The sequence below is a fragment of the Mesocricetus auratus genome, unplaced genomic scaffold (genome assembly GCF_017639785.1).
Source record: "Mesocricetus auratus isolate SY011 unplaced genomic scaffold, BCM_Maur_2.0 Super-Scaffold_100027, whole genome shotgun sequence".
NCBI lineage: Eukaryota > Metazoa > Chordata > Mammalia > Rodentia > Cricetidae > Mesocricetus > Mesocricetus auratus.
The window spans coordinates 11,399,473-11,420,519 of NW_024429208.1; the positions used below are offsets into that span (position 1 = coordinate 11,399,473).

At 39.0% G+C, this 21,047-nt stretch overlaps 1 long non-coding RNA gene across 1 annotated transcript in view; it reads left to right on the forward strand.

The window, feature by feature from the left end:
• Positions 1 to 18,053, forward strand: part of LOC110340968 — a 58,958-nt gene extending 40,905 nt beyond the window's left edge. Inside the window, exons 3-4 of the long non-coding RNA XR_002382825.2 lie at positions 16,278 to 16,408; positions 17,596 to 18,053. This is a non-coding gene — a long non-coding RNA (uncharacterized LOC110340968). The remainder of the gene's footprint in view (positions 1 to 16,277; positions 16,409 to 17,595) is intronic.
• The last annotated feature ends 2,994 nt before the right edge of the window (positions 18,054 to 21,047 follow it).

A 21,047-nucleotide genomic window follows, 5' to 3' on the forward strand; every position in this document is an offset into this window, starting at 1 on the left:
TATGTGTCACTATGCCTGATTTATTTTTAATAGTTTTGAAATCTACTGGTGACTTACTTTGTAGATTATTTATCTGACTGAATTTATCACACAGTTCCTTCTGATTAAAGTTTAATATCATAGAAATGATTATGAGCATTCCCAGGGCATATCAGGGTTGTGAAGCTTTCATCCCAAGACTCTAGCTCATATTTCTTAATTAGTATGGGTTTTGTTGGCTATGCTTAATCTCCTCATATTCTCATCCACTGGCATTTTCAGAATTCAATATTGATTCTTGCTTGATTGGTCTTGATGTCATGATTCTTTTTTTTTTTCTTTTTTGTCAAGTGATGATTTTTCTCTTCTACATTTATTAGACTTTCTGATTTAGCAAAGACTACCTTCTTAGCGTGCTATGCGTCTGGACACTCTTGACTGTATTAAGCTTTAGTTTATCTTCCCTCTAACAGGAAAAGAATGACATATTTAATCCATTACACTTTGCTTTCTCCACCGTAATGTGAGAGTCATCCCTCTCCATTCATAGAGATCTGCTTTACTCTTCTAATTGCCTAGAACTTTAATTTTGGTGTTCAGCAGAAGGATTAACCTAGGGTCAACAAGATGGCTCAGTGGGTAAAGGTGTTCACCACCAGGCCCGGTGACCTGAGTTGGATCATCAGAATGCACATTGTAGAAGGAGAAAGCTGACTCCCATAGGTTGTCCTCTGATTTCATATCTATGCCACGACACGCAGGGACTAACCTCACTCATGGAATAAATAAATAAAACTAGAATAGAACCTGTCATTCTCTATGTCATAAAGATGCTAATAATTAGAAAGGGAAAGATGAGGTTTAAAATCCAAAGGGTTTCATTGTATGTGTAGCACAAAGATCCTTATGTCCGAGGAAAGAAAAGTCACAGCATTGAAATGGCTAAATTGCCTCACAGCAATTTCTCTTTTTACATAATGCAATATTTACTAAAATATGTTTCCTTGTGTCACAGTGCTTTAAAATGATTTATTTTGAGACATATATAAAAGGATGATGTTCAAACACAAAGTGTTTAATCCCCAGACAAATAAAGTAAGCCATGAGTAGCGGTAGTGGCTCTACCAATCAAGTAATCTAATAAAAACGTGCCTCCAGAGCCCAGCTCTTCGTCCAGGCTACGGATGGGTTTCATCGCACACCAGAGGCATTGCAAAGCTTGGAAACGGGTCTGAAGCACTTTCCTCCATAGTGCACCTCTTGTGGTGAAAGGAGCTCTTGAAGGTAATGTAGGTCTTAAGCAGCCTGGCAGTCTGCCTGTGGCTCGCTTGGAGGGAACTGTCTGGGAGGAGTGAGAGAAGTGCCCGTGTGAACCTGCTAACTAGCTTCCTTCTCCAGCTGTGAAGAAATAGCACAGTGATGCCTGGGTTTCTCCTCCGTCTGTCCTCTCATCTCTCCCTATAAATATATTCACAGCTTTTTATATGTGTTGAAATTAATGGCTTCTGAAAACACTCATTATGGGGAGTGTGTTGTTCTGTAATTGGTTTTCTTTTTATCACTTTAGTTTACCCAACCATAATTCTTTCCTTTTATGAAAATAAACCAGGCAATTAGGTCCAGGACAAGATAGTTTACATTACCATTATTAGTGTGCTTTCTGCCCAAATTTGCACTGACTGCTTCATTCCTTGTTTCCACCGTTGTCAGATGGGGCTTCTCATTTTTCTCTGGATCTCTAAAGACCATGATGGTAGGAAAATATTTCTGCATTTTTTTATGTGTTTCAAATTAGTACAGTAGGCAGATGGTAAATTTTACCATACCGCATTATCCCATGGCTTCTAAATAGAGCTGCAAATGTCAGTACAGGATGGAGGTGGTATATAACTACTTCCTAAATTCCTTCAATGGTGTTAGCATCAAAGGTGAGTAATACTGAAGACCTACATAGACAGACCCTAAATAAAAGGTATCCAGCCATGCCCCAATGGCCTTTGTCCCCTTCTTCACAATACACCAGAAGACATTAATGGAAGAGGAGAATGGGTTGTCTAATATAGCTTCAGGTCATAAACATTGGCATTTGACTGCCTGCATCTAAATGATTTCTGGTTTCCTAGGTTCTACTTTCGTAATTTACAAAATGTGGATGATGATGGTGTCTATTTCACCACATGTCTTTAATGATTATAATTAGACAATACATCTAAAACTCTCTTAGGCAATGTTAGATGGGAGATAAAGACTCTTGTACAGAATATGTTACTATTTTCCCCCTTTAAATGATGCTGGCAAATAATATGTTTTTTAAGGTGACTTTTGAACTTTTGTGTGTGTAGGTACTTTTCTGAGACAGGGTCTAACTCTGAAGGCCAGGCTGACCATAAAGTCAGAGAGATATAGGTGAATTGTTGGCTCAGCTTAATCCTCAGTAGTATCGTGGATCATTTTACTATTTGTGCAGTAGCTTAAATGAACCCATAGGGCCTAGAAATTTCTATTATCAAGTCAAAAGGATTTATGAAAATTCAGGCCAAAGGGGACTGATGTTATCTAGAAGAAAGATAGAAAGCTGCAGGGCCTGTGGAGATACGTAGGCATTCAAATTAAGGAAGGATAGCAACAATCCTCAAGGATAATCATAAATTATTATTATCCACAGTCAGTGTGGATTTTGGAGAGATTGCTTTATTCCATTGTTAATTAAAACCAGAGAAGCTACCTAACAGGGTCAGTAAAATCCTTATCTCCTACTTATTAACAATATGCTGCAATGTGGCTAATGCATTTGCTATTCAAACTCCAAGAGTTATTCTAGGGGATGCCATATATCAGGATTTTATTATGAAACATCCTGGATTTTATGTTTCAGAAAAAATGCATTTTAATCTTATTTTGTAGCCAAATAAACATACCGTGATGCTTTTAACCCAAGAACTACTAAGATATCTTCTTCTGGATACAGTTTCCTTGCTTAGGTATAACTCCTCCTCTCTTCATCAGGTTAATCCACCAGTCCTATTCAATCATTACCATTTTGGTCAATTTTTTCCTGTTTTTGGACATACTTGAAAATTATTTGAGCTCTCCATTTTTTCTTTCTCTTAGAACTATTGTTGCAAAGTCCCCCGAGACCACCCGAAAGACAGACCCACTAAATTGCAAAAGCAAGGCTTTAATTGTATTGATTGTTCATCCAACCATGACAGGGACCCAATCTGACTAGCTGACGCAGCAGCCTCCAGAGGGACCAAAGTTCCCTGTCTGCTGCTAGGTTTTGAAGACAAAAGTTAGGATTGCATCAGTAGGATGGTTTCTGATTATTTGACATTTCATGGGTCAGTGTTGAGAGAGAACATTATGTGGTTTCTATGGCATTGTCGTGTTACTTGCCTGTGGCCTGTTGTATGTAGATACCAAGAGTTTTCAGAACTATATTCTGGAGACTACAGGGGAGGTTTTGGTCCCCTCTGGGGACCAAACAGTGTCTTTTGTGGCCAAACAGTTCCCAGGAACCAAGAGTCTAGGAGGCTGTGTGTGTGTGGGGGGGAGGGGGATCTGGAGTTTCTTTGTGTTCAGTTTTGGTCCTAGATTCCGGGAGGCCAGAGGATCTGGAGTTACCTTGTGTCAGAGACCTATGTGTCTTTTCTGTAGCCAGTCATGGCTGCTAAAGCAGGGACTGAGTGAGGGTCTGGTCCATTCATTTTAAAAGTGAAGCCTTTGAGTTTAGTTTATCCCTTTCAGAACCATGATGAAAACTCTAGTATGCTTTTTTTTTTTAATGTATTGACAAAAATCACCCGTATCCATACAACAGTACTTGCATCCTTTTCTATTTCAAATGATTCCCCCAAGGATGGGAATGGTTTTTTGAATTGTTGGTTGAAAAGACTTTATTCATAGTAACTCTCTATATTCTTACATGTGATCAAGACAGAGCTAATTACTGTAACCTGAATTGCTCTGTAACATAGCCAGCTCCAAGGGGCTATCTTTACCAGACCACTGTAAAAAACAAATCTCTTTACTTCTGGATTTACTCTTCTGTCCTTGCAGCTTCTGAGCATGTTCTCTGATTTATTCCACTGGATACTTTTCTCAGCAAGGAGATATCTCACATTTCTACCTCCCAGCCAACTCTCCAACACCTGACTTAGATATGCAATAGTTTGCAAAAGTTGAAAGTTACGCCACTGCTTAATCTTATTAATTTACCTAGTTAGGTAACAAACAAATAACTCAAGTGCTGGGGTTACAAGTATGCACAAAGATACCCAGAAATATTTCTTATGACTTAATCATGTTTTATTCATTTTACCAGAGATTTTGGTCATAGATTTGGATATCAATGTACAAGATTGCTTTTGGAATTTCTTTACTAGTCAAAAATATTTATTTCATCAGTCAGGATTGTTCAGACACAATATACATTTAACTCATTAGAATATTAAACAGGTCAAACTTATCTTTTTTGGTTTAATTGTTTGTTTTTCAAGACAGGTTATCTCTGTAGTTTTGGAGCCTGTCCTGGAACTTGGTCAGTAGACTGGGTTGATCTCAAACTCTCAGAGATCCACCTGTCTCTGCCTCCCAAGTTCTGAGATTAAAGGCATGTGCCATCACTGCCTGGCAAGCTCACACTTATCTTAAGAAGCAGCCTAGAGTTTGTATTATTCCTGGCACAGAATCTGTTATTACACTTACGAACATATGAAAATCAGGTTCACGTACTGGCCTCAACCATGTCAGTCTGTCTGAGAAGCAGCCTTGTTGATTGACTTGACAGCAGCCAAATTATGTCATCTGCTCAACTCAATAATGGCTGTTCTTCATTTTCACCATTTATCTTATCTCCTTACCTCCCATTGCTTTAAGGGAAATAATCTATGCATCTCTGAGAGCATTGCTAAGCTCTATTTCTTATTTACTAAGTTGCCATGAAAGAGTCTCCAAAGATGAAGACCCCTTCTCTTTGCCAGGTTGTTGATGTAATGTGCTCAGCATCTTCAACTCTCACCTTCCTCACACACCTGAGTCAAGGACCCAAAGAGGCCACTTAGGGCCCAGAGTTTGGGATACTGCTCTGAGAGTGTTTTATCACTCTCTAACTTCATCTTAAGACTTTTCTTGTGGACCTATGAAGAATAATAAATACACAGCACACAAAATTTCAAGTGAGTGATTTGTCAGCTCTGTAAACATCCTACTGTGAATGGCAGTGCGAGGAAGAGATTAGAGATATGATTTGACACTCTCTGCTATGCTTATTAGTCAGAATCAGTTTCTTGTGTGAGTTCAAAACCAAGATCCTTGCTTTTCTTGATGTCAAGAAGTAGCCATTCTTGGCAGCTAAACACACTTAGAATCACCAGTACAGCGTTAACTCCCTAAGGCCAGCAACAAAGACTCTGATGTTTGAATTTCTATCGTCCATTTTGTTGGCTTACCTGATAGATCTAGATCCACCTCCCAGAATTTGTCTTTGATATATTTAAAATCAACTAAAAGAACTTCCAAGAGACACAGAAAATTTCTCTTTCTACAAAGCAGATAATCACTGAGTCCTATTGCACATTACTGCTGTGTCTTGCTCACAGGAGAGGACAATAGATCATGGACACTAGTGAGTGGGACTATGGGGTCCATCATAAAAGTCTTGCCACCATATTCATGAGAGTATCTTGTGTGCTAAGCAATACTGCCATTGACATTAGTGTGAAGTGTCAGACAGAAGATCATTGCTCTTTAAAATTCATGGTTATAGCTTGGTGTCACCAGTTTTGAACTCACAGTCTTCTAAAAAAGCTGCACATACTAGTAAAACTTGGGTATTGCTAAATGAAGGAATGGGCCAAAGGTCAAACACAACTTTATGGAGGAAAAAACTAGTCAAATAACTAGAGAGAGGCTTAAGATTGCTCACCCAAATTGCAGAATTTTAATAAGAAACAAGGCTCGGAGATGGAAGACAGACAATACTTTCCATTAGTCCTGATTATTTATAGTTTAATGGTTAAATCTTGAACTATTTTTTTCAAAGTGAAGTCAAATGCATACACTTGTACTTCCAGAAATAGGTTGTCATCAGTGAGAAATGTGGAGATACGGCTCTACTCCACAGCTCCAGGCAGTCTGACAAGTTCCTTTTGCTTTTGGACCTCCATTCAGGTAAATATGGGGTTTGTAGCTTTACTGAGGCAAAAAAAAAATCCCAGGAAAACAGGAACAGAGTTGAGATTTTAAGAAAGGTTTTTAGCCTAGACAGGGGTGGATGGCAAGAGACTCAGGGAGAGAGTGAGACAGGTAAACAAGGGTGTGTGTTTCTCAACAGGGGGATGGAAACTTCATAACAGGTGTACATAATACTGGGTGGCTCTCAAGTTATACTCTTCCCCCTTTTACAACATTGCTCAAAAGAATATCTTTTAAAAATATTTCAAGTACTTTTTCCCCTTTTACTGAAAAATAGATTTTTTTTACCTCACATATTATATCTTCATTATGGTTTTCCCTCCCTCTACTCATCCCGGTACCTCCGTACTTTCCCTTCCATTTGGATCCAGCCCCTTCCGTCTCTTGTTAGAAAACAAAGAGGCTTCTAGGGGAATATAATATAATATATGATAAAACAAAAATTAACACATTGAAAGAAGACAAAAAAAAACCCTCCAAAAACCAAAAGAAACCAAACCAAACCAAAAAAAACCATAGGGGAAAAAGGCCCCAGGAAAAGCACAAGTAACAAATATAGATACAGAGACTCACTCATTTACATACTCAAGAATCCCAAATAAATCCTGTACTGGAAGCCATTATATATACCCAAAGGACCTGTAGGGTAAAAGAAAAAAGAAAATATATAAATAAAATAGAAACTAAGATAAGAAAATCTCTGCCATGACATTTGCTGGCTTCGTTTTCTGTCGGCCATCTGCTGCTGGGCTTGAGCCTACCCTGAAGAGTGGTTTGTTTTCCTACCAAGACTCCCTTGGAGAAAACTAAATTTTCATTGGCAAGTGGTTATCCGTTGGAGGCAGCTTCAGAGTTAGGGATGGGGGCTTATTACATTTCCCCTGTCAGCACTGGGGACTCATCTGGGGCAGACCCTTGCAGGCTTTGTGCGCGCTGCCCCAGTGTCCCTGAGTCCATATGTGCATTGAACCTGCTGATCAGGTCTTGTTTTTCAGGTGTCTCCCATCTCATCGGGCTTTAACATTCTTTCTACCTCCTCTTTTGCAGGGTTCCCTGAGACCCAAGGGGAGGGATTTGATGGAACCATCCTGTTAGGGCTAAGTGTTCCTAGGCCTCTCACTTTCTCACTCTGGGTTCTCTGTATTTATTCCCATCTGCTGCAGAAGGCAGCTTCCCTGATGACGGCTGAGCAAGGTACTGATCTATGAGTGTAGCAGAATGTCATCAGGAGCCTTTTTATTGCTGTGCCCTTTTCATAGAACAGTAGTGTTTGGTTTTACCCTGAATCTCTGAACTATCTAGTCTTAGGTTTCTGGTCACCCAATATGTGTCAGGTATGGTTTCCCTCTCCCGGAGATGGTCTTAAATCAAATCAGGTATTGGTTGGCTGCTCCCACAAGCATCGCCCCACCATTGCTTTGGTGTATCTTGCAGGGAAGATACTATTATAGATCGGAGGGTTTGTAGCTGGGTTGATGATGGTGTTTCTCCTTCAATAGTATGCAGAGTACCTTCCTGTACTAAAGACACTAGCACCTAGGGTTGAAGGCTCTAGGCAGTCGCGGGCTTGGCTATTCCATGTTCAATGAGCTGTGAGTTGGGGGAAGGAAGATTAGATGGATCCTTGTCATCCACTGGAAGTGGTAGCAGTGAGGGAGAAGGGGCCACAGCAGGTTGTCCTCTATGGAGTGGGGGTTGGGGAGGTGAGACTGGGGGATTTGATTTGGAGGAGAGGAGGAAGAGGTGAAGATCTGGTTTAAAGAATTTCTTTTGTAAGTAAAGTTGTACGGTGGGTTTATTAGGGATGTTGTTTAGACATAGGAATCAGAAAGAAGCAACAAAAAGTCAACATTATAGATCACTTTGTTCTTGAACAAGCAATTTATGTATTATCTTAAACACCTGTTCTTGAGATATGTTTAGGAAAACACACGTTCTCTTTGTGGGGAATATTGGCTTTGTCTGTGGATCTCGAAGTTCCTTGATGCTGTTCTCAGGACAGGCAAGCCAGAACTGGGATGAAAAGACTCCTCCTCTGTCCCCATCATGTTCCCAGCCTTTCTAGTCTGACTCAAGATGAAAACTCTCTAGTAATATTATCCCCCTCTTTCTTTACATTGAGCGGGTGTAGGTCACACGGGGTACCTGGCAGGGCTACCTTTAGGTCCTCATAGGTATTTTATTGATAAATTGTTACTTTCAAACCACTGCTGATGCTTCTGATGCTCCAAACAACAGGATAAACTTAGAGAGAGTCCCATGACAGCCCCATCAGTCACACACTGCTGTTGATACTGTTAAAGGAAAATGTCGAGCGAGGGAACAGGGTTCTGAGGAGACATGTTTCATGCCATGCATTCAGTAGCTTTCTCTTTTTGTGACTGGTGACAAGAGTGACACATTGAGCTGATGCTGATGAACTCCCTGTGACACAGCAGGGAAGGATCAACCCTTCCTTTTTGTTACACACTGTGCAGGTGGTGTTTCTAAGCATTCACATTCCGTCCACCTGGGCTGAGCTGGAAGACACACTGTGGCTTGTGCAGTGATGATGAGTACAGATGTTTGCATGCATCTGGATCAGAGAAATGTATAATTTGTGATCCTTGGTGGCCAAAGTGTAGCTCAGCTGTCACCAAGAAAAGATTCAGCATGATGCAGTAGTCCTTCAGGTCGGCTGCTGGGTTAGAGGACACAGTTAGTATTACTAATGCTCAAACATTGTCTCTGGTAAGGAGAACGGACTTTGACTGTGGCAGTTGGAGAGTGAACCACCACCACCACTGGGCTAAAATCTCACCCTTGCCTCATTCACACCATACCCATTACTCTCATCTGCTGTGTGAATTGTTTCCTTAACTATTCATTTCTATCACTAAGCTGTAAGGATTCTGAAAGTCATGTTACTTCTGCTGTGTTTCTCCATCACTTTGCCTGATAATTTCTGATCAATAGGTAGTTAGCAAATGTGATTTGGGATAGAATATATTCAAATACACACACACTTATCTTTCTTTTTTTGAGAAAGTTCAAATTCATAATAGTAAATTCTGAAGATTTTCACATGCAGCTTTATGTTGATCAGTCAATAAATTTTAAGTGCTCTGTCATAACTATCAATTTGCACACATTATATCACTACGGTGGAGCTGGCAACCTTTTTCATTTTAAAACAGCTTAAAGTAGTAATAATTTTTTCTATTTTTCTAGAACTGAACTAGTAGATAAGTAAGAATCTATTTCCTCTTTGTTTCTATAACACTCTGCATCCACCATTTTAGAAACAAATCTAACATTGTGTGTTAATGGATCACCAGAGCAATTAAGCATCCATAGAACTCCTTTGGGGGTGCCCCAGGCAGTGGTTGGTATAACAGCAATTTTCTGAAAAAAGATTAGTGTTCATCATCCAGCTGTGCTGCCCTTCAGCCACAGTATAAAGACCTACTCCAGATTAAGTTTTATTAATGATGATGTCTAGCTTCTTATTGCTCTAATCTTTGTAAATTATAAAGTAATGACTAAGGAAGGGGAATTTGCAGCAAAACTATTTCACCTAAGGCACACCTGTATTTTTTTAAGTATCTCAGTGAAAAAAAATAAATAATTAAAATGCACAAAAGAGTAAACAAGTTAAGGCTCATCCATGCAGCATGACACAGTGCACTGTTAAAATTATGTGAGTCCACTGGCCACATCCAGCATATGCTTGTTTTTATAATTCCAGTTTCACGGAAGCCATCTCATTCCTTCATTTGCTTGGTGTCTATCACTGCTATTGCTCTGCCACAGGAGAGCAGGGGTTTCCACCCAGTCTTTCACCCCCAGTAAAGAATAAAAATGAACAATATAGAAAAGATTCAGTATCAATTAAATACAGTTCCAAGATTAGACCTAAAAGATTCCTGCTATACATTCTGAATATGTGATATGTTAAAAGTTTCCCCAACCTCTTTGTATTTTGTTAAGTGTAAAAACAAAAAATAATAGTTTGTCATGTGTGAGTCATTGCTGTGGAGATAAAATACAACTTGAAAGATTTTTAAAATTAAATAACCAAAGTCACCAAAAGTATGTTAGTTTTAGAAATCACAAATATTAGATTTGAAAGAAATCCACTAGTAGAATTAAGAGGCCATATATACATAAAGTTTGACATTAAATAAGTGTTAAAGTGTTAAAAGTTATGTGTGAAAATTGTCATTTATTTTATATGAAAACCCATTTTATATTCAGACACTTAGTGAGGAAGGGGACTTAAAAGTCACCTTGGCCAAGCAGTCTCTTAAACTGTTAAGTTGATCAAAATCTCAAGTGAAATACAGACTTGTGAAGTTAAGTGAGAATTCAGAGAAGCTTCTGAGGCCATGTCTGCCAGTGTGATCAAAGATTTCAATGTTCAGTGCCTCAAGTTAGGATATTGTTTGAGAGGCCAAAGCACTCAGACCAGAGCGATGGCACCAAGACATGGATGAGTGTAGTTCATCCTGAGGGAGCTAGGAGAAGTGAATACTGAGCGGAGGAGAAAATGCTAGCATGTAAGGACAGAGGATAGAGGAGGAAGATACTGGAAGGAAGGGGAAGGGGAAGGGGACTACCATTGACCAACTTGACCACCCATGACCATCCTTGACTACCCCTGCTCACTCTTTTTTTTTCTAAAACAACAATTTATTGGACTTTTTGATAATTTGAGTTTCAGGTTATATCAAGTCTTTCCTTAAAGTATTGGTAAGTGAATAAAGTCTGTTATCTGACAAAAACAAACAAGTATTCACACATAATCTCAAAAGGTTTCAAAGTGATATTTTGCATTTTCTAGATTCCATATCTCTTAAAATGTGAGACAACCATCAGCTGAGGTAGGGGAATCCATAGAAAAGTACACCTTACCTGTTTATACAGTTTGTCTCCATACAGTTATCAAGTATAGGTTATATTCTGAATTACCTAGCAGTCATACCTAACTCAAGACCCATAGAATATTAGAAAATTACCCGAAAGGGGAGCAGTGTAAGCTGAGAATTTGTTTTTATTTCCAGCTTGAAAGAATGTGTGTGTGTGTGTGTGTGTGTGTGTGTATGTATGTATGTATGTAAAATCCTGTATTCATCCAATAAAAATTCCTCGAAAATTTTACGTTTTACTCCCTTGGAGTCTTTAGACTCAGAAGTAATTTTTTAATGGAAAATTAAATGTATTAGTTAGAATGCCTAATGCCAAAACAAATAATTTAAGGAAATAGTAATATCCTTACTTTGACAACCATCCTGCCCAAATTTTATTTTAAGAGTGGTAGATATCACTCCCCTGATCACTCTTGATCACTCTCTGACCACCCTTGGCCACTCTTTGAAGTCCCCACATGTTCCTTTTTAAAATCTAGAAGATGACACAGCCTCTATTCCCATTCTACCTGTATGTTTTTATATGAACAAGAAGAAACAGCTGGAATCTTCCTAAGTCAGTGTTTTTTAGACTTTTTGATTGTGACCATGGTGAAAACACCTGTCATATAGAGCAACCCAGTCTACCCTCACTAATGAGTTCATCAAAGAAACAAAGGCTCATAAGACAGAATTACTCTATCCCATGTAAGATCTAGTGCTCTGTTCTATTGAAATAACCGTTCCGGGTTTAGCACACTATTCAGACTGGATGATTCATTAATTATTCATGATATTGCATTCATGTATGTTTATTTAAGCAAATGCCATCTGAAATGCAGCATAACAAATGAACTTTTCCACTCTACCGCTTCTCCTACAGTTTCTCTTTAATGTGTCGTCATTTCCCCTCAAACTCTTGACTGCCCAAGTGTATCACCATTGATTTTCATTTCCTTAAACTCCCTCCACTTTACAAAAACTCATTGTTTTCACAGTGAGTCGTCCATTGGGTTGCCTTGGTGTCTAACCCCAATCCATGTCAAACCTATCGGTGTCGGCTGAGGCTCCCACAGCATCTTCAGGACTAGCTGTCCTGCTTTTGCTTGAAAGCCCTTGATTTTTTGGTTCTCTTGATACAATGGTCTCTCAGAATAAAATATCAACTAAAATACTTAAATATAGGCTTGTGGCTCTATATGTGAACTCAAGAGGCAATGGAGGTTCTGTGGGAAATAATATTGTTAAGAAACACATCTCTGAGGCTAAGATCAGTCAGCACAGGGCTAATGGATAAGCACAGACACAGAGAGAATGGCTATTGAGGATCTTAAAGAGAAAACACACTTGATGTACTTGAGACCCAAGAAGAGTTTTCTGGAACATGCTGAGTTGCCTAGAGCTTGAGTGAGTTAAACAGGCTACCACATATGTGGTATGCATATCATCAAAGGAGCTTTATTACATTAAACTTGAAAGAAAATCCCTAGGGAACTCAAGGAGGCATGTAACAGAACAAATACATTTGTGTTTTCTGGTTCTGAAAGCCACTGGACGTCAGTGTTGAGGACATGGAAATAATGGTGGTGTTTTGAATGTTTAGCAACTGTAAAATTTCTGCTGTTTGTAATTTTGAATGCTGTCTTGACTCTGGTAGAGTAAAACAGTTCCAAGTTCACTGACCACCAGTCACTTTGCTGCATAAGTTAAATGTGGTCTTGCATAAGAGATTCATACCACTACCCAATAAGTTTAATGAGCACAGGAGCCCTGGGGATTTGAGATAACAACAAGTAGCATCGATTGGAACTTAAATGAACTGTCTTTGCCAAGAGCACTGCATCTCTTAAATGTACACACTGGCACTGGCTGGCTGCTCCTGAAGCAACTTACACCAACCCCTGCTGTTTGGAGCCAGTGGCGCACATATGTTCCCATATTCTCTGTGTTTCACATCCATTCTCTGAAAGATCCCCATAAAGACATTGGCAGTGAAGATAAGAAATTATAGGGCAACACTGAAAATGAGCATTGCAAGCACAGACTTTGGGTTGCCATTGAAAATTGTGCCAGTCGTGCCAGGCATTGGCTTAAAGGAAAGAATGGAGTGGATTCCACAGAGGCACTCTGGAGTTCCACTCTGCTCTCATGGATTCAATCATGACTGTTACTTGTGTGTGGATAGGCAACCCTTCTGCCATCCAAAATGTTCTGAATCCAAGTGAGTATGTCCAGCCCTGCATTGGGCATAATTTATGTCACTGGTAAAACGGTGTTCACACAATCCACATAAACTTATACAGTAGTCCAATCAGATTTTATTTTGGTGTGCCATTTTCTGTAGTGCATATTGAACTAGAAATATGTGAACACTTCTGAAAGCAAAGTGGAGCTATTATTAGAATTCAAGACCCATTTTTCTCTCCATTATACATTGATTTCTTGAGACTGCCAGGATAAATGATCAGAACTGGGTAGCCTAAAGTGGCAGAAATGTATTAGCTCACAGTGCTAGAGGAGGGGGCTGGGAAATCAGTGTGTCAGCAAGGCTTGTGCCTCCTGCAGATTAAGAAGGAGTAGCTGCCCACACTTGCCCCTAGCTTCTGATGACTGCCAACATGTTTCCACCTACCGTCCACAGCTATATCAGTCCAGTCTCCTCTCCCTCTTCAGACTTGTGTCATAACTTCTTACAAGAACATCTGCCATTTGCTTTTGGACCATCCTAAGCCACGATCTCATGTTGGATTTCCAGTATTATCTCACCTTGAATTTCTAAATCAATTACACTTAACAAAGAACTTATCTCCAAATAAACTCTCATACTCACTACCATAACTCTGAGAGATACTGGCTAGGATGCACATACATTTTTGGTTGCCCACATTGTAATGAACTACAGTTAAAAGGATATTGTCATTATAGGGCTATGGCAACTCTAGATGACAAGCTTTTAATATTATTTTACAAAATAGTATGGATAACAACAACAAATTCTTTTGTGAATTGTGTAATTTTTGGAAATTTCACATCATGCACTCCAATTCTGCTCACCTCCCAGCCCCTCCATACCCACCCCTCACCCTTGCAGGATGCTCTCCCAAACGAATTAAAAACAAAACAACCAACCCCCCTCACTCTTCCATCTTTCCAACATCTCTTTATTCATCCTAGTGGTGTCAGGAGCTGTGGTGTGTCACATAGTATACTCCTTTTGTTTGATCAGCCCTACTGCAAAATGTTCATTTCAATGAGTCTGTTCTAGTTCAAGGTCTCAGGCACACCATCATCACTGATCTGGGTCCTCATCAAAACTCCTCTCTTATATTCTTCCGACAACAAATTATTATTTGAAGTATTAGAAAATAAGGAACATTATCTTTTTAAAAATAGTCTAAACTACTAATAATGCCTATTAGTTCATTTCAAATAGTTCCAAATTGGCTTAGATATGTTTTGCATGAAATAATAATGCTCTGTCCAGTCTACAGTCTGTTGTGTAATTCTTTGGGTCATTGTAAATTACATGTCTCCAGAGATCTTTAAGAGCAGATGTGTATTGAAAAGAAGGTGATTATGTCATAGCTATGACCTCAGGACAGTTTTAACACTAAGAAAACACAAAATGTCATAGAAGAAGCACTTGAAACTAAAAGTAAGCAAGACATAGGAATGGGCTTTAATATCACCAATGATTTTCAGCAATCAGAAAATTTTACAGAGAATGAGAAATTGTGAAAAAAAAAGCTTTGTGTTGGATGTGTCTTGAATTGGTATTTCTTGCACAATATCATGCTTCTAGTGGCTTCTCTCATTCTACCCATTGCTCTAGTAACTAACTTCCATTAACTCTATTAGTTAGTGACAACCTATTTCCTTCCTAGAGCTACTTGAGATAGTTGGTTGATGTTTATTTCCGGGATTATTTTGTCAGTTACCCATGAATAAGCTGGGATTGCTCAATAGCATTGACCAATGGGGACAAGGAGGCAATTGGTAATCTTCCTTTACTTACTGCACATTTCAGAGATTCATTTTATCAACCTCCAGGAAATACCTTACCTGACAGATAGGTTGATTGAGGCATCTACCTCTGATGCATAATAGCAGAATGTTATATTGGTGTGATGGCTTGAATGAAAATAGACCCGAAATGGAGTGGCACTGTTAGGAGGTATAGCTTTGTTGGAGTAGGTGTGGTCTTGTTGGAGGAAGTGTGTCACTGTTGGGGCAGTCTCCTATGATCAAGCTATGTCTAGGAAGACAGTTCACTTCCTGTTGCCTGTGGATCAAGAGATAGAATTCTCAACTCTTTGTACAGTACTATATCTGTCTGCATGCTGTCATGTCCCACTATGATGATAATGGACTAAAACTCTGAAACTATAAGCCAGACCCAATTAAATGTTTTCCTATATAAGAACTGTCATGGTCATGGTGACTCTTCCCAGTAGTAGAAACCCTAACTCAGAAAACTGGTGTTTCCCTTCCTTAGTCTTACTATTCCCAGAATCAAATCCCCAAGAACAAACTTTGGTCTCAGGATTTGCTTTAGGAAAACCCAGGCTAAGTTACACTACTCTTGATTTTGTTTGTGAAATAAGTTACCATTTTAAAAAATTCATATGAGTATATAAAACTCAAATGTAAATTTCATTAGATTATCTTGTTTAGAAGTCTAGGCAGATAGATTTAATGACATTATATTCTACTTTTGTTCCTAATTATTCAATAAAAATGGTCATCTTATAATATACAAACAAAAGTTGTCCAAAGAAATACAAGCTAAAATCATGAAGGCAATACAACTTTTAATTAAATATAAATACCCTCTTTATCCAATTTGATATTGTTTATAGTTACATTTTACTCCTTAGGATTATGTATTGAAGGGGCTGGAGAGGTAGCTTGACAGATAAAGGCAGCTGCCATCTTGCCTAAGTTTGATCCCCATGGTTTATATGGTAGTAGAGAACTAACTCCCACAAATTGTCCTTTGACAACATCCGTATTGTAGCACATACACAGTATGGCACACACACATGTGTACACACACACATGTACATTCACATAGTAAAATGTAATAACTTAAAAATCATATATTTACTTTTGAGTGTCAGGGGAATGAAAGAAGATACCCGGTGTAATATCAGTGGCAATATTTTATGTTGTGGAGCAATGTCTCTATTTCATGTGATGTCTACGTATTTTGAGCAGGGTGTTACACAAGTGCAGAAGAGTTTTGGACGTCAGTCAGTCAAGCTGAAGCACTAGAGGAGCCTGACTAATGCAGTTGTGAAGCACATGGGATAAGTGGTTCACAGAAGCTCTGGTCTCTAGATTGACAGGTAAAACTCCTGATGAAATTTAAAATTTTAGAGAACACGCTGTGAGAGTTTAAATAATTGTTTTCCTGATAACTTTTAATATGTTCAGAGATAAAGTCATTAACCTGGGCATTTATAGTATTGAGTTAAAATTCAATGGCATGGGCTTAATAAAGATCACTGTTGGATGCCTTGAGTTATCAGAGCCAACTAGGAAGTGATAAGACCTGGTATGCTTAATTCTTGGTTGGATAAAATCTCTTTAATCATTACTTCTTTTTCTTGTATAATTACTTTCTTGGTAACTTTGAACTATTTATTTCATGCTGGATTATGCTCAGTAATGATCATCAGTAAGAACATGGTCTCAGGTTTAAAAACAGTATTAATTTTCCTATATCACATTGATGATAAATGGTGTTTTTGTCATTTTCTATTTTTTATTTATGTTAACATTACTACATTTACTATATAGTCATTTTACTGTATAAAATGTAACTGTTTTCCATAATTATTAAATATTTCTATTCCCCTATGAGTTTGATATATACTACATATCTCTGTGTACATTTAAGGGAAATATTCTAATAGAGCCAGTTTTCCTAGGCTAATCGAAAATTTGTACCTGAACATTTCCTCTGGAATTCTTGCAGTTTCACAATTCCATCTGAGTATAGGAATGTCCACTGAATGGAGCAGAGCAGAGATCTTCTGGTTGGTCTTGTTATATATGAGGCATGAAGAAAAGAACCTGTTTAGTTAATGGCATGTCTCCCATCACACCTTGACTATCATTTGTTGGTGTGTGTGTTGGGTTTTTGTCTTAGAAACTGCCCTTCCTCTCTGATTCCTCCTTTCCCATTCTTCATATTTATTTATTCTAATACTGAAAGCAAGAAATCCAGTCGACTTTTGCTCCAAGGTGTCTCTCAAGTCTGGAAAGCCCAAGTCTGACTCTAAACTTAAGCTAGGTTCAACAAGTCAGTATTTTTTTAAACATTAACCATAGAGTTTATTACAGGGAGGGAGAGCGAGAGCAGGGGAGAGAGAGACAGGAGGGGGAGAGACAAGAAGGGGGGACAAGAAGAGCAAGAGGACAGAGCAAGAGAGTGAAGAGCAACAAGTCAGTTTTGTTGAGGCAGATTTTTTTTTGGCATAAATTAGGCACCCTTTAATTACTGTGTGTCTCCATTTACTTTGTCCCCCAGATAATTTTTATTTGACAGAATTCTGGAGGGGATGGTGGATGAGTCTTAAGTCCTTAACATCTAATTCAATATAATTAAAGAACTTGAATCATTGACTTGGGAGAAGTGACTTACTGCCATTAGTAAAAAAAGAAGAAACTTGAATGTTCAAGCCAAACTTAACCCTGAACTGGGCACTGTGGAGCTGACAAAACTGTCAAGCCAATTTATCTGGAAGCTGAAGTTTGTAGAGCAAAAGCCAAGAGCCCTTCTAGGTTGATGTTCACAAGAAGCAGAAGAAACACCTTTGTCTCCAAAGTAGGATCCTTCTTAACCTTGAAATCTCACCTAATGAGAAGAATAGTTAACCCAGGAACAAATGAGCGCCGGGCGGTGGTCGCGCACGCCTTTAATCCCAGCACTCGGGAGGCAGAGGCAGGCGGATCTCTGTGAGTTCGAGGCCGGGCTGGACCGATAGCCTCCAAAACAATACAGAGAAAGCCTGTCTCGTAAAAACCAAAAAAATAAAAAATAAATAAATAAAGATACAAATGAGCTTGTCTTCCTTTGGGAGAGAGTTGTTGGCTTTTGAAGCATTAAATGTGTAAGATAAGATCACCAGGAAGGCAGAGGGAACTATATTAACTGGTTCTATTGGCCATCACTTCAATTCTTCTTGGGGAAAATGTCTTAATAAGGCATACAGTGATGGAGCAAGACACCTAGTGTCATCCTCTAGCCCCAACACTTGCACGTGGGTTCCTATACCCCCGACCACCTGTACACAGACATTCTATGCTCACTCACACTCGCAAGTCACCAGATCACTGCATTTATCTGACATCTATAATTACATGCCATTTATTAATTATGGGCCCTTTAAATTTATTTTATTTTAGAAATGTAGTTTAGTACAGAATTTTGAAATATCCATTCTCCAGATTTTCAATAAATTTCCAGATAAAAATGTCTCATCCTCTATTATTTTATCTCGTGAAAGGAAGATGTGAAATTGTAATACTATTTTCTGGGTCTTTTCAAGACATTATGCATCTCTCTCAAATGGTTTCAGTATTTCTATTGAGGATATAAATATTCCTTTATCTCATAAATAATAATCATCTTAGATCAAGTATTATAAACAGTCCTATCTCCTTGGTTTATAAGAAATTAAGTGATGTATAAAAGTAGATTGTGCAGGCCCCATCTGAATTAATTCAAGATTGGGCCAAACACATTATTTTGCAGTTTGTCAACTTGCCTCCTTAGAAGAGTATCTGAGGGCAAGAGATTATTCTTTTAAAGTCATATTGATTTTGCCAAGAGTGTTCTTCAAAGAGCAAGTGTCATCATTATTTCTCTTACTAGGTAACATTTTCCCAGTGTTTTGGAGATTATCCCTGTTAAACAGCAGTTCTCAGCTTAGGCCTTACATTAAGATCACATGGAGAGATTTTAAACTGAATGGCCATTCCATGTCCTGGAGTAATTAATACAGAACATCTGTCTATAGAATAAGGACACCAGCCCTTTTTCCAAAGTCCCTGATCCAAGTTTGAAAACTCATCCTTTGAGAAGATTGAACTTCTTCAGCTACATTAGTTAGATGTTCTCAACACTGTCTCCAGTGTAGTTTTTAAAAAATGTTCTTACATCCTTCATCCAGTAACTGATGGAGATAAATGCAGAGATCCACAGCCAAGCACTGGGCGGAGCTCTAGGAATCCTGTTGAAGGAAGGAAGGGAGGGAGGATGTCTGAGCCAAAGGCATCAATGTCATCATGAGGGAACCCACAAAAACAACTAACCTGGGCTCATAGGAGCTCACAGATTCTGGACCAACAGCTAGGGAGGCTGCATGGGACTGACCTAGGCCCTCCACATAAGTGTGACAGTTGTGTAGCTTGGTACATTTGTGGGATTCTTAGCAGTGGGATCAGGGTCTGTCCCTAATGCTTGGACTAGCTTTTGGGAATCTATTTCCAATACTGGGTTGCTTTGCCCAGCCTTAATACAAAGGAAGGTGTTTAGTTCTACCTCGACTTGATACGTCATGCTTTGTTGTTGGCCATGGGAGGCTTGACACTTTCTGAACAGAAACAGAGGAGGAGTGGACTGGGGGCGGGGGTGGGGGAGCAGAAGGGAGGTGGGAGTGAGTGGGTGGGTAAGGGAACTGGAGGAGAGGAGGGAGGGGAAACTGCAACCAGGATGTAAAAGAAGTGAAAAAATTTAATAAAAAAGAATTAGAAAGCAAAAATAAACAAAAGATGTTCTTATATGTTACTTTAAAAAGAGCAAACATTGTACAACCTTCAAAACCTGTGATAGTCTCTTCAGGGATAGAGGGATCAGCCCCAAAGGGTCACTAATTATCATATCATGCTTTTGGGTGAGCAAATGGGTTCATTTGCACTTTTCACGTGCTCTGAGGATGCAGCTTCCTCTTACTCCCAAGCAGTAGAGAGTTTTTTTTCACCCCTGTCACCAGTTGGGGAACTTCAAAGGTGAGATTGCACTACGAGTGTTCACAGTGGACTTTGGCATGAGACATACCCGGGCCAAGGCAATCTTCACATCCCGCTCAGCATGGCTAAACCACACCTTTTCTTCCTGACTGTGGTCTTTTAACCTTCCTACGTCTATTTTAGAAAACTTTCATTTTGTCAGTTCTGTCTGCTGGTAGAACATATTAAAATCCTTCAGCTTCTCTCTAGTTTCACAAATTCAGAAATATCTTTCTCAAGGACCAAAGAACACTTTAAACTGAATATTATTCTTATCATTGTACTGAATAGCTGACAAAAGCAATACAAGGCAGGGAGGGTTTTGATCCACAGGCAGCAGAAAGAGAAATAAAGAGAGATTGGGATTGGCATGGGATTTTGAAACCTCAAAGCCCACCCCCAGTGACACACTCTTTCAACAAGGCCATACCTCCTAATCCTTCTAATCCTATCAAAGATTTCCACTCCCTGGTGACTAAGAATTCAAATATATGAGCCGTAATTATTCAAACCATCACATGTATTCCCTGGACCCCATAGGCTTGTAGCCATAACATAATGCAATATGCATTTAGTCCAACTACAAAAGTCTCCATAGTCTTTCATAGTCTCAAAACTGCTTAAAAGTCCAAAGGCTCTTCAGAAACTCAAGGCAATCTTTTAGCTGTAACTCCCTGTACAATTAAAAATAATAATAAAAGAGCAGACAACATACTTCCAACATACAATGGCACAGGGATGGCTCCATGTGTCTCATGCCCTACACATTCCTCATGCCAGTATTTACAACATTTCTGCTTCTTTAGATAAACTTCAGTTCAGTTTCTCTTACTGAAAACCTTGAATAAAACCACCCTTGCCTATTTAGCTTTGCCGTCAAGTTTTACTTTAACAACCTCTATTTCATGTCTCCCCTAGAACCTACTTGTACAATAGAGGAGAGACCCAAGGGCAAAGTGTCTTGACTCT